General features: G+C 38.5%; 1 protein-coding gene across 2 annotated transcripts in view; it reads right to left on the bottom strand.

The window, feature by feature from the left end:
- LOC111346639 (uncharacterized) overlaps nt 1-9,964 on the bottom strand; it is a 327,471-nt gene that overhangs the window by 82,617 nt on the left and 234,890 nt on the right. The gene's annotated exons all lie outside the window — the stretch shown is intronic.

Here is a 9,964-nt window from a genome sequence, read left to right as displayed (position 1 = left end):
ACATATCCTGTCAAAGATCTCCCTCAGAACACAAGATCCAACATGTACGAGAAGGTGACATAGCTGTGCATAATTGGTGGTTTCTTTGGTAGAACAGTTTCACAGACTAGCAGAAGGCATGAGAACATCTCTTCTATAAAAAAATGCTTGTAATTAATATATATAGTAGGCAACAACACAAAATGCAAACAATTATTAGCAGTCTATGATTGCCTTTGCCTACTGCAGTGTGGTGTAAAATGCCAAACTTGGGAGAAAAGGAGGACTTGGTTAGAGCAGAAATTGTGTACTGGTTAATTGACAGCTGGAATAGGGTAGTGTAAATGTTTCTTCTCAAGTTAGAGTTTGCACTTGATTCCTGGATTGATACACGCGTATACTGTGATAAACACCAAACCAATGTAGGATCTTTTCTTTCTTTATCCCTTTCCTATTCTTTGAGGTCCTCTTATATCGAAGTGGTCAACTGAAATCATTACTTGAAAAAATTACCTCCGTGTTCTGTGATCATAGCTTTAAGAATACCGGTAATATCAGTTTGGGAAACGAGCATGTGGGAATTAAAGGAGCCAATAAAAGTAGAGAACTAGTGATAGATTTTGCTTTGAATCACAGCTACAATTTAACATAGTCACAAAATATGTTGTTGCTAACCAATGTTTGCGGATTTTGACTACTTTATTGAGGATTACGATCTAAATTGTCACTTATTTAGAAATGATTTTGATTACACAAGGTCTTATCCAGAACTGAAACACTTAATATAATTTCCTGTCTAAAAAGGAACTAATCACGGAGGTATTTATCAAACCAAAAAATATTTTCCAGCTTCTCTCAGAAGTAGTAAAATTCAGCCTTAACCGAAGCGGTTACAGGTAGGAAACTAATAGAATTCGTACATGTTTGAATTTATCTCAATACAAAACTTCTCCTTTTTGTATACACTGCATACCTGGTGCTATGGCTATACCTGCTCCTTTCGAGTCTGCAGATTCGCGCCCTGGCCGCATTTTTTCTTTTCTTTTAATCGATAAGATAATCGGTTAATCAAATCAAACACTACCGAATGTAAAAACGTTGTTGGAAGATGTCTTCAACAAGCACGTCTATCTTGCCAGTAGTAAAAAACGCAGTAAAATTCACATGGTGATGACGAACTAGTGAACCAACATCAATTGCTGCTTGATATAGAGATATCAAGTATATTTATGGGCTCCATTAAAAAGATGATTCGAAAATACCAACATGTACAGGAAGTGCTGACCGAAGCACAAAGGGACTGCAACACACGAGGCTTACAGTTTGGCTCTTAAGATACATTTTCCACACTAGTAATTACAGGAATCAAGCAGAAACCTGTATGGTGCATGAGTGACTTTACCTTTGCAAGAATCGTCCGCTCACGAACGTCAAATAAGTCTTCCAAAGTAGAGATCAACCGTAGCCAACTTTAACATCCGCCATTTCCCTACATCTCTTCTTGATGTGTAATAACGTTGAAGAGTAATAAAGTAGATGTGGATGAGCAGCCAGACTGGTTACCAATTCCTGTCAGCAAATTTGAAATTTGACAGAGGGACTGGCAGATTTGTAGTAAGCCTGTGACATTCTGAACAACAAATACAGCTCTCGTACTTTAATAAGTTGTCTCTATACCGTCCTCCATAGATATTTACATTGTATTTTAGGAATTTAAGTCTATATTTTAATTTTTTGAAGGTAAAAATTTTCAATTGGGACTTATGTCCTGTTACTCTTACCTGTCATTCAACCAGTTTTTTTTTTTCGTTCGTTCGTTGTTATCTGTTAGTGTTTGACGAATTCAATTAAACTAAACTAAACTGTCAAAAAATTAAAAACAAACCCCCCCCAAAAAAAAACCAAAAAAAATAAACACACTTTGCGCGATACTAGACACTTATCATGTCATGTCAAAAACATATCATCTTATCCTGAGCACTGAGAAACAACAATCATACATACATATACAAAATTATCTTTATTGTTTGCCAGAACAAGCGAAGTCGCTTCAACGGGGAGTTAGGCCGTGGCCATTATCCCCTCTGATGCACCCGTAGTGGGGGGGAAGGGGGAAAGGGTGGGTAAATGACAAAGGTAAGTTCTTGAGTTGAAAGCGAACAAAAAGTGACACATCACTGAACAAGAAAACGAGCGCAGGTGATATGAGAAGAATTTATGAGTAACTAACGGATGCTTTGTATTATGCCATTGGACAATACCTCACATATTTGTATCTTGACTTTTAGCCATTTAAGAAGTGAAAGTATTTGGGGACGTGTCTTGAGGCAAATGCTCGGTTGTTTAGTGGAAAAAAGAATAGGTAGTTTAGATAACCAAGGAAGCTTCAAGAAGGTCGATCCGTTGCAATTGTTTGATTTTCTTTACCGTCTGTCAAAAGATATGGATGCCGTTTCGAAATTCATCGTTTAATTTGCAGCTAACAAAAACTCTCCAGATACAAATTGTAATCATCAACCTAGCTTCTTGGCGGCCATCGGGTTCTCCATGCAATCAGAATCACAGTTCTAGACTCCAACAAATCAATATTTTTACCCACGTTGACAAATACAACACGCAAACAAAAATATCAAGCTAAAAAGTCTCAATGTACACCGTGGTCTGGAGAGAGATTTATGTATCCATTGAATGATTAAACCTTATGTTATCAACGCTTCCTTCAATAACTTAACCACGTGAGGGTGACTAACATCTAATTTATTCACCAAGGTATCACTGCTTAGAAGAATTATGGAAATGATTGCATTTTAAACTAAATTCTTCTCGTGAATACCATAGGAAATATGTAAAAGATAGTAATGCTGATGTTGGGATATAAAGTTTTGAGATAAGTGTGTGGAACACACAAAAAAAAAAAAAAAAAACAGTACGAGTTTCAGTAAAACTACAAACATTACATTGAATACCAAGATATAAAAAATTGTGATATTGTGTTGCTGATGGTTGACCTGTCGATATAATCATTATTATCATAATGATTACTCCAACAGTCTACAACAATATAGGTTTGTATCGCATATTGTGGTGTCTAAGTATGTTGTACTGCAGTGGCTTGGTTGCTAAGGGACCGGTCATTATTTATTCCCTGAGGGGTGGGGTGGGGTGGAGTAATTGGGGAGATGAGAAGATTTTGATTGTTCCAGAATTAAATTTGTCTGTGCCCCATGGAAAAATGTACTCAAACGAAAACTTACAAATAACTCACTATAAAGAAAAATATTTACCTTACAGTGGATAACTTTACAGGCATTTAAAAAAAAAACAGGACACTGCTTCTTATAGAGTAGACATAAACATTGATCCACAGGACTACATTTCTGCAGAAACCCCATGAAATAACGCGACATAATTTACGTAACATTACGCAACGATATAAACATGAACCGCAGGTACACATCGCCGCCCGGGTGACAACTAATGAAACGTACAAACACGTTAACTAACAAATTAACATGTAAAAATAATACACAAGAAACAACAAGTGGGAGAGTAAAGTGTCATGTATTGCACAAAAACACAAACATATTGACACGGCTAGGTTTAGAGCCCAGACCTCTATACCCGGGGTCTAGTGTACTAACCATCAGGCTACTGAGACTCACTCTGTGTTTTTCTCAGCTCTGTAATATTCATAAGTTCCTCTTTCCCCCACACCCGCCCTCCCCATTGTCATTGGCATTAAATCGGCATCAATTCATCTATAGGTCCCCGATATCTCCTTTCATAATTGCTTTGTTAGAAGGCGCAAAGAGGTGACAAGACATTGTTTCTCTTCGTTAACAATTCGAAGCTCTCCTACATATTGCCGATTTTGGGATTTTGCAAACTAAAGATCTCCCTGACTGATTAATTTCACTTCCTATTGTTTTCATCGATTGTTTGGCCATGAAGCTGACTGTTTCAGGTAAAACAATCCATTCGCTTTTGCAAGATGGTTAACCATTGAAGAGGCTGTCTTTCTTATTTCCACTCGGTCAATTTCGCGCCAAAAATAATTTTGACTGAAACTCTAGCTGTCACCTGAAAGACAGAGCTAATTAAAACTAGATATGTTTTGATTCAAAATAAACTTGTGACTGCATTAGGGGCACTAATTATTTCCCAATCCGTAGGGGCCGTCGCAACGTCTCAAAAATTGAATAACAGGCATCCTTTGTAACATTGTAAGACATTTGATTCACGTAGTTAAGCAACGAAATTTGAATCAGATTGCTAAAAAACCTGTCTAGTTTGACAAGAAAGTTAGAATTTCCCTCTCAATATATTTGAATAGGCGAATTTTAGCATATTTTGATCCCTATAAATCGCCATCGGCCGATGGCCGTAAATAACCTTGATTTAGACGTTAAGTTTTGGGATTTGGGACCTGATTGACAATTCTATTCGACACAGCTGTTAAGTTTAGACCTTTATAGGTAAACATATGCAAAACCCTTGTTCGTTTTCGACTTTTCAAAAGTTATGAGCGTTTTAATCAGCACATGTACGAGTATTTTCAATGGGTAATGCGGACGTCTCTGAAAGCAGCATCCCTGGTAACACCAAATTCTAACTAATTGACAGGGAAATGTGTATCAGCTGGAGGGGAGAATTAAAGATTAAATCTTGGGAGTTAAAGGGTTAAGAGACAAGAGGAACAATACATGAGCAGGGTGGAAGGGAGGGGTTAGGTGGTTTCAACGTGTCCGTTGGAGAAATAAACTATGGGTTAAATTTGTATTTGCATGTGTCAGGTGCTGAGTCACTGGAAATAAACGAACAAAAAGCCAGGCACGTAAAAAAAAAAAGAAAACAGCGGGAAACAAATGCTTTCATTTATTGTCAGGGATGTGGGGATATGTAGTTTAAATACAATGCTGGGCGTCTGATTTTCTTAAAACAAGTCACTACTCACAACAACAACTCTCCAGAAACACTCCGTCAAACAACGATGTATACAAAAGAGAATCAAACTTTTAAAAGCCTAAGATCTTGTCTTGTGTACTAAATTGGCTGAGTGCACCCACTGAAAAGATATTCTCGTAAGCTATCGTCCACAGTAACTTCGGAATCGAGCAAGTAACAAATTTCCATTTTAAATACATGTCAGGAGCTTTGACGTTAGACGCTCTTCTCAGCTCGTAATGGCCTTACCTCAATTTAATCCCAGTCGCCTACTTGATATTGCCAGAAGTGATTAACACGTAGCTTCTCCCCATCATATTCATAAATTATCCAGCAAACTCGTAATAAGAATTTAACACCTGGTAGTGCGCCTCTAACATCAAATTCTCGTAACTAATTAACAAGGAAATGCGTAACACCTAGAGGAGAGAATTTACAATCAGATCTTGAGAGTAAAAAGGTTGAGGTAATTAAACCAACAAACTTAAAGAATGTGCTTTGGAACTAGCCCCATCTATTTGTCATCTTTTTAATTTATCTCTCGTAACTGGTGAACTCCCTGTTGAATGGAAAAACTCTTTAGTTGTTCCAGTCCATAAAAAAGGAATTGAGATGAATTGAGATGAAATTATCGTCCAATTTCTCTTCTTTGCGTCATCTCAAAAGTATTAGTCACAGCGTTGTCTATTCAACTGCGTTAATAACCGCCTCGGTGATCCTTTAGGCGATTCGAAACATTGTTTTCTCAAGGAACGCTCTACAGTTACACAATTATTGACATTCGTGGTGTTTGGTTCTCTGTACATCAACGCTTAAATCAATTGTTTACAACATGTTGTTTGGCTCCAGTGAGCGATTATCGCCACATTTCGCAATAGAGAAGAGAAACGAAAACAGTTCCGCCAAAAAAGCGAGGGTAAAGAAGCGTCAAAATAGCACTTACCTTTCTCAAATTTAGTCGTTCCGTACTGATGCGGAACTCGTAAACTACTGAATTCTACAACTTTAGGAAGCTCATGTTCTGATAAAGCAAATCTTAACTCGACGATTTACATTTTGACTGACTCAGTGATTAATAGGCCATTTTACAGTTATGTACTTAGTAGCCAAGCCTTTGATTCAGAGTGAGGCTAAAGATGACCTTGTTGTGATAGAGACCTGTATCTAGTTAGCATGATAACAAAGTGTTTTACATTTGAAAGGCAGCAAGGTTTGTATTAAAACAAGTTCATCTCTAGCCTCACTCCCATTCAAAGGCTTGGCAACCAAGCACAGAACTGCAAAATGGACTATTAGTCTTGCTGATAGTAAGACGAAAGTCCTACTGCAAGTTGTTCCTTTCCTCAGAGATGAAACCGAAGGCTTGATGAAGAAGTTAGCAATACTCCAAGAAACCGCTCAGTTTCAGCGTAGTGATTGAGAGAAAGAAACAAAGCATTGCGTCTCCAGCTTATTTTAAGTTGCACGCTATCATGCGAGGAACTCACGCGGACCAAATCTCTGACCCTATCCTGACACCTGAATAAAAATCATATAAATCGATTTCAAACAAGACTGGATCTGTAAATCTTAGAATGGTATGATGCATAAATTCTTGTGAGCGTTTGTCGTGAAACTTGTACTGTCCAATAATTGTACCTCGGAGATAAGTGATCCCAGCACGGTGCATTAGAAGGACGTGGCAGTGATAAAACAAAACAAAACAAAACAAAAAAATTCAAATGCTTTAGCGTGCACCGCGGTGACAATGTTGCTGACAGTAGATCTTCGTGTCAAATTAGTCTGTAACTGTGAGTTATCAAAATTTCAAAAATGATCAGCAAGAAAAAGACTGAAAACAAGTTATGACAAAAGAAATGCATTCTACCTAATCTTCTGTCACGTGACGTGATTAAAGGCAAATATTAAGGGTTTTCACGCATGGCAGAGATTCACGTGCGCAAATGGCAGACCTGGAGGATAACATGGATTTAAGGAACACTGATCAAGTTGTTTGTGGACAATTCAACCATGACAATGATAAAAGAAGGCAATTTTAGAGAAGTTTGCTTTTATCAACTGATTTAATAATGCAAATTGGCCACTGTTAAGAGTTTCTAAACATGACATTTCGGGCGCGGGAACAAAAAATCAAGATTGAAAAATAAAGGAAGCGCTGTCTCGAGCGTTTCACTTTAAGCTTTTTCATAATCTCTCTTTCCTCTCTCCGCTGACGAATTTGAGATTGCAGTTACACCATAATATAGGTGACCACATGATTTAATTAGAAGCTGATTTTGCTGGATACGTTCCTCATCTTGTTTATGCGATTTCATTTTAAACGCTTCTACCACAGTGGACGGTTAAGGTTATTTCTCTGACGTATTCTCTTTGGAAATGAACGGATATACTCCTGCAAAATCCAGTGGATGGTGAATCTCCTAAACGACTGCAGAGAACCCATCACTGAAACAAACCGTTATTTTACTTTTCTTTGTATTTTGGGCTAGACTGCAGAATACCCGACCACTCATTTACGTCATTAAATGAGAATAGCGTCTATTGTGTTATGCCTCGTTCTTCAAAGCCTCCCGACACGTGTAAATGAGGTGGACAGGTAGTTTGAAGTTGATCCGTGTTTCACTGAGTTCCACAGACGCTTGAACAGGCAAGCGTTACCTGACAGAAACACCCCCTCTCCCCCACCACACGCCGCCAGAAAAGAAAATAATATAAACATATTCTGTCTTATGTTAAGCCTCTCACATAAATACTGACAACAGTCATTGCTCGCCCTCACATTTTGCCCCTCTTTCTTGTTTCATTGAGTTTTGAAGAATTTCTCTTTTTTCCTAATCACTGACGGCTTTTCCTAAAATAGTGTCCTCAGGGTTTAATGTCCCATGGAAAAACAAGAGAGGAAAAGAACGTGCCGACAAGAAAAGGAAACATGCACAGGATCAATCGGGAATGAATTGAAAGCAAGAATAATTGCATTAGGCCACTCTTACGCCATTATTTACAGTCACATCAGTCAACCTCGTTCCTTTCCCTTAGTTGGGGTGAATGAATGAATGAATGAATGAAAGCCTTTATTTAAAGAGGGTACCACTTAATAGCCAGAGGCTAATAATCTTGTGGCCCTCACAGATTACACAACTATATAATCAGATAAATATGTAAGCTAAAATATGTAAACATTTAAAATAAGCATTTCAAATAAGACAAGATTCAATTAAGAAGATATTATTAGATAGTAAAATGATGCAAACATTGTTGTTCCTTAAAAACCTTGGCAAACATGTTCTTTTAAAACATGCTATAGAATCTAGTTTCCTAATTTCCGTAGGTGAAGGTGTAGTCTGATCGTCCGGGTGATTGTAGTCCTGAGAAGGACTGTTGTCGGTGGTAGTGACTGACGTTTTGACAACCTGTGCGGAAGTCATCGTCAGAGTCAAGTGAATGATTGTTGTCAGTAGAATGTTCTTATTCCAGTTCGTGTGAAATGATCGGTTGGTTTTGCCGTAATGTTATTGGCTGTAAGACTCAAGTGACTCAATCGGTCGTGATTGGTCTGTTTCGACCTGTCGGTAAAGTTAGGTCCTTCTTTTTCGTTGTTTGTGATGTTTATATCGTGAATGAGTCGTTTGTATGGGGCGGGTAGCTGTTGACATCTGTTTAGGGGAGTCTCTTCTAAGTTAGTAAACCAGCTTTCCAGAGTCAGTCATTGAAAATAGTCAGTGCTGTAGGTTAGGCATTGCGCAGAGTCCCAGTCTATGTTGTGGTTGGTAAGTCGATGGTGTTCAGCAATGTGATTGCTGACATCACCTTTCCTCGTCGCCCGTCTGTGTTCAGTCAGTCTTGTTGTGAGGTTTCTGCCTGTCTCACCGATGTAGGAGGCTTGGCAGTCGGAACAATTGATCTTATAAATCGTTCCCTGTCCGTTGTCACTCTCATTTATGTCAGCCACACATCTTTTCCCAGTGATCGTGAGTACTTTAGTCTTGTCTTCATTTAAGGGGTGCTTATTTGCTGAAGACCAAAATTGAATTTCAGAGACAGACTTGTTTAGTGAGGAACTTAAGTTGGCTAAGTTTTTCTCATCTGCAAAAGCGTTGACAGCCATATCGTCTGCGTAAAGGTCCAACTGAGCACTTGTATACAAGGGCAAATCGTTAATAAACAAAATGAAAAATAAAGGATCTAAAATACTGCCCTGGGGACTCCATGCAACATCAAAGCTTCGCTTGACTCACTCTCATTTACAAGAACAATTTGCTTCCGATCCGACAAATAAGAGTGACACCAGGCAAGCTCTCGGGTGACTATACCGTACAGCTCCAACTTGCGCAACAATAGCTTATGGTCCACCATGTCGAAAGCCTTTCGATAATCGACCAGGACCATGCCGCATACTTGATTGTTATCTAAGCCGAACAAAAGCTCGTCACTAACTTAATTAGGTGGAGGGGTGGAGCTTGAGGTGGGAACTTAGGGCAAAGGCCCTTGGAACGCGGTTCTCACATCCGCTAGTGACACACTCGACTGAGCCTCGTGTGCTAACTTTTTTTTCTTTCCACATTTTGACGTAATCTGCAATCTATTACGTAGCATATACAGGGCAACGTTGAATCTGAAGACTGTGTCACCAAGGCCTAGAGAGCGATTTTTGTATTAAATAATTAAAACTTCCCTGTTAGCGCTCACTTCAACAACTTACCCGTGATCTGCACTCTCCTTCGGTTTTACTTCATATAACGGTGCAGGCAAAAACGAAAAACTACTAAAGGCATAAACCTGTACGATAAATTGGCTTGGTTCACGCAATAAAAAAATTAATTCCGCAACCTATCTTTGCATTAATTGGCTCGGCTCAAGAATGGCTCAACAATGAGTTCGAAATCGAGTAAGTGCAAGAAAACAAGCCTTTTTTTCAGAAAATGCCAGAAGTGATTAACATGTAACTTCTCCCTATGATATCCATATATTATCTGGCAAACAGGTAATGAGAATTTAACACTTAGTACTACAAGTCTAACACCAAATTCTAGTAACTAATTAA

This window comes from Stylophora pistillata, chromosome 7 (genome assembly GCF_964205215.1).
Source record: "Stylophora pistillata chromosome 7, jaStyPist1.2, whole genome shotgun sequence".
NCBI lineage: Eukaryota > Metazoa > Cnidaria > Anthozoa > Scleractinia > Pocilloporidae > Stylophora > Stylophora pistillata.
The sequence above is the reverse complement of the archived record's forward strand: the minus strand, read 5'-3'. Positions and strand labels throughout refer to the sequence as shown.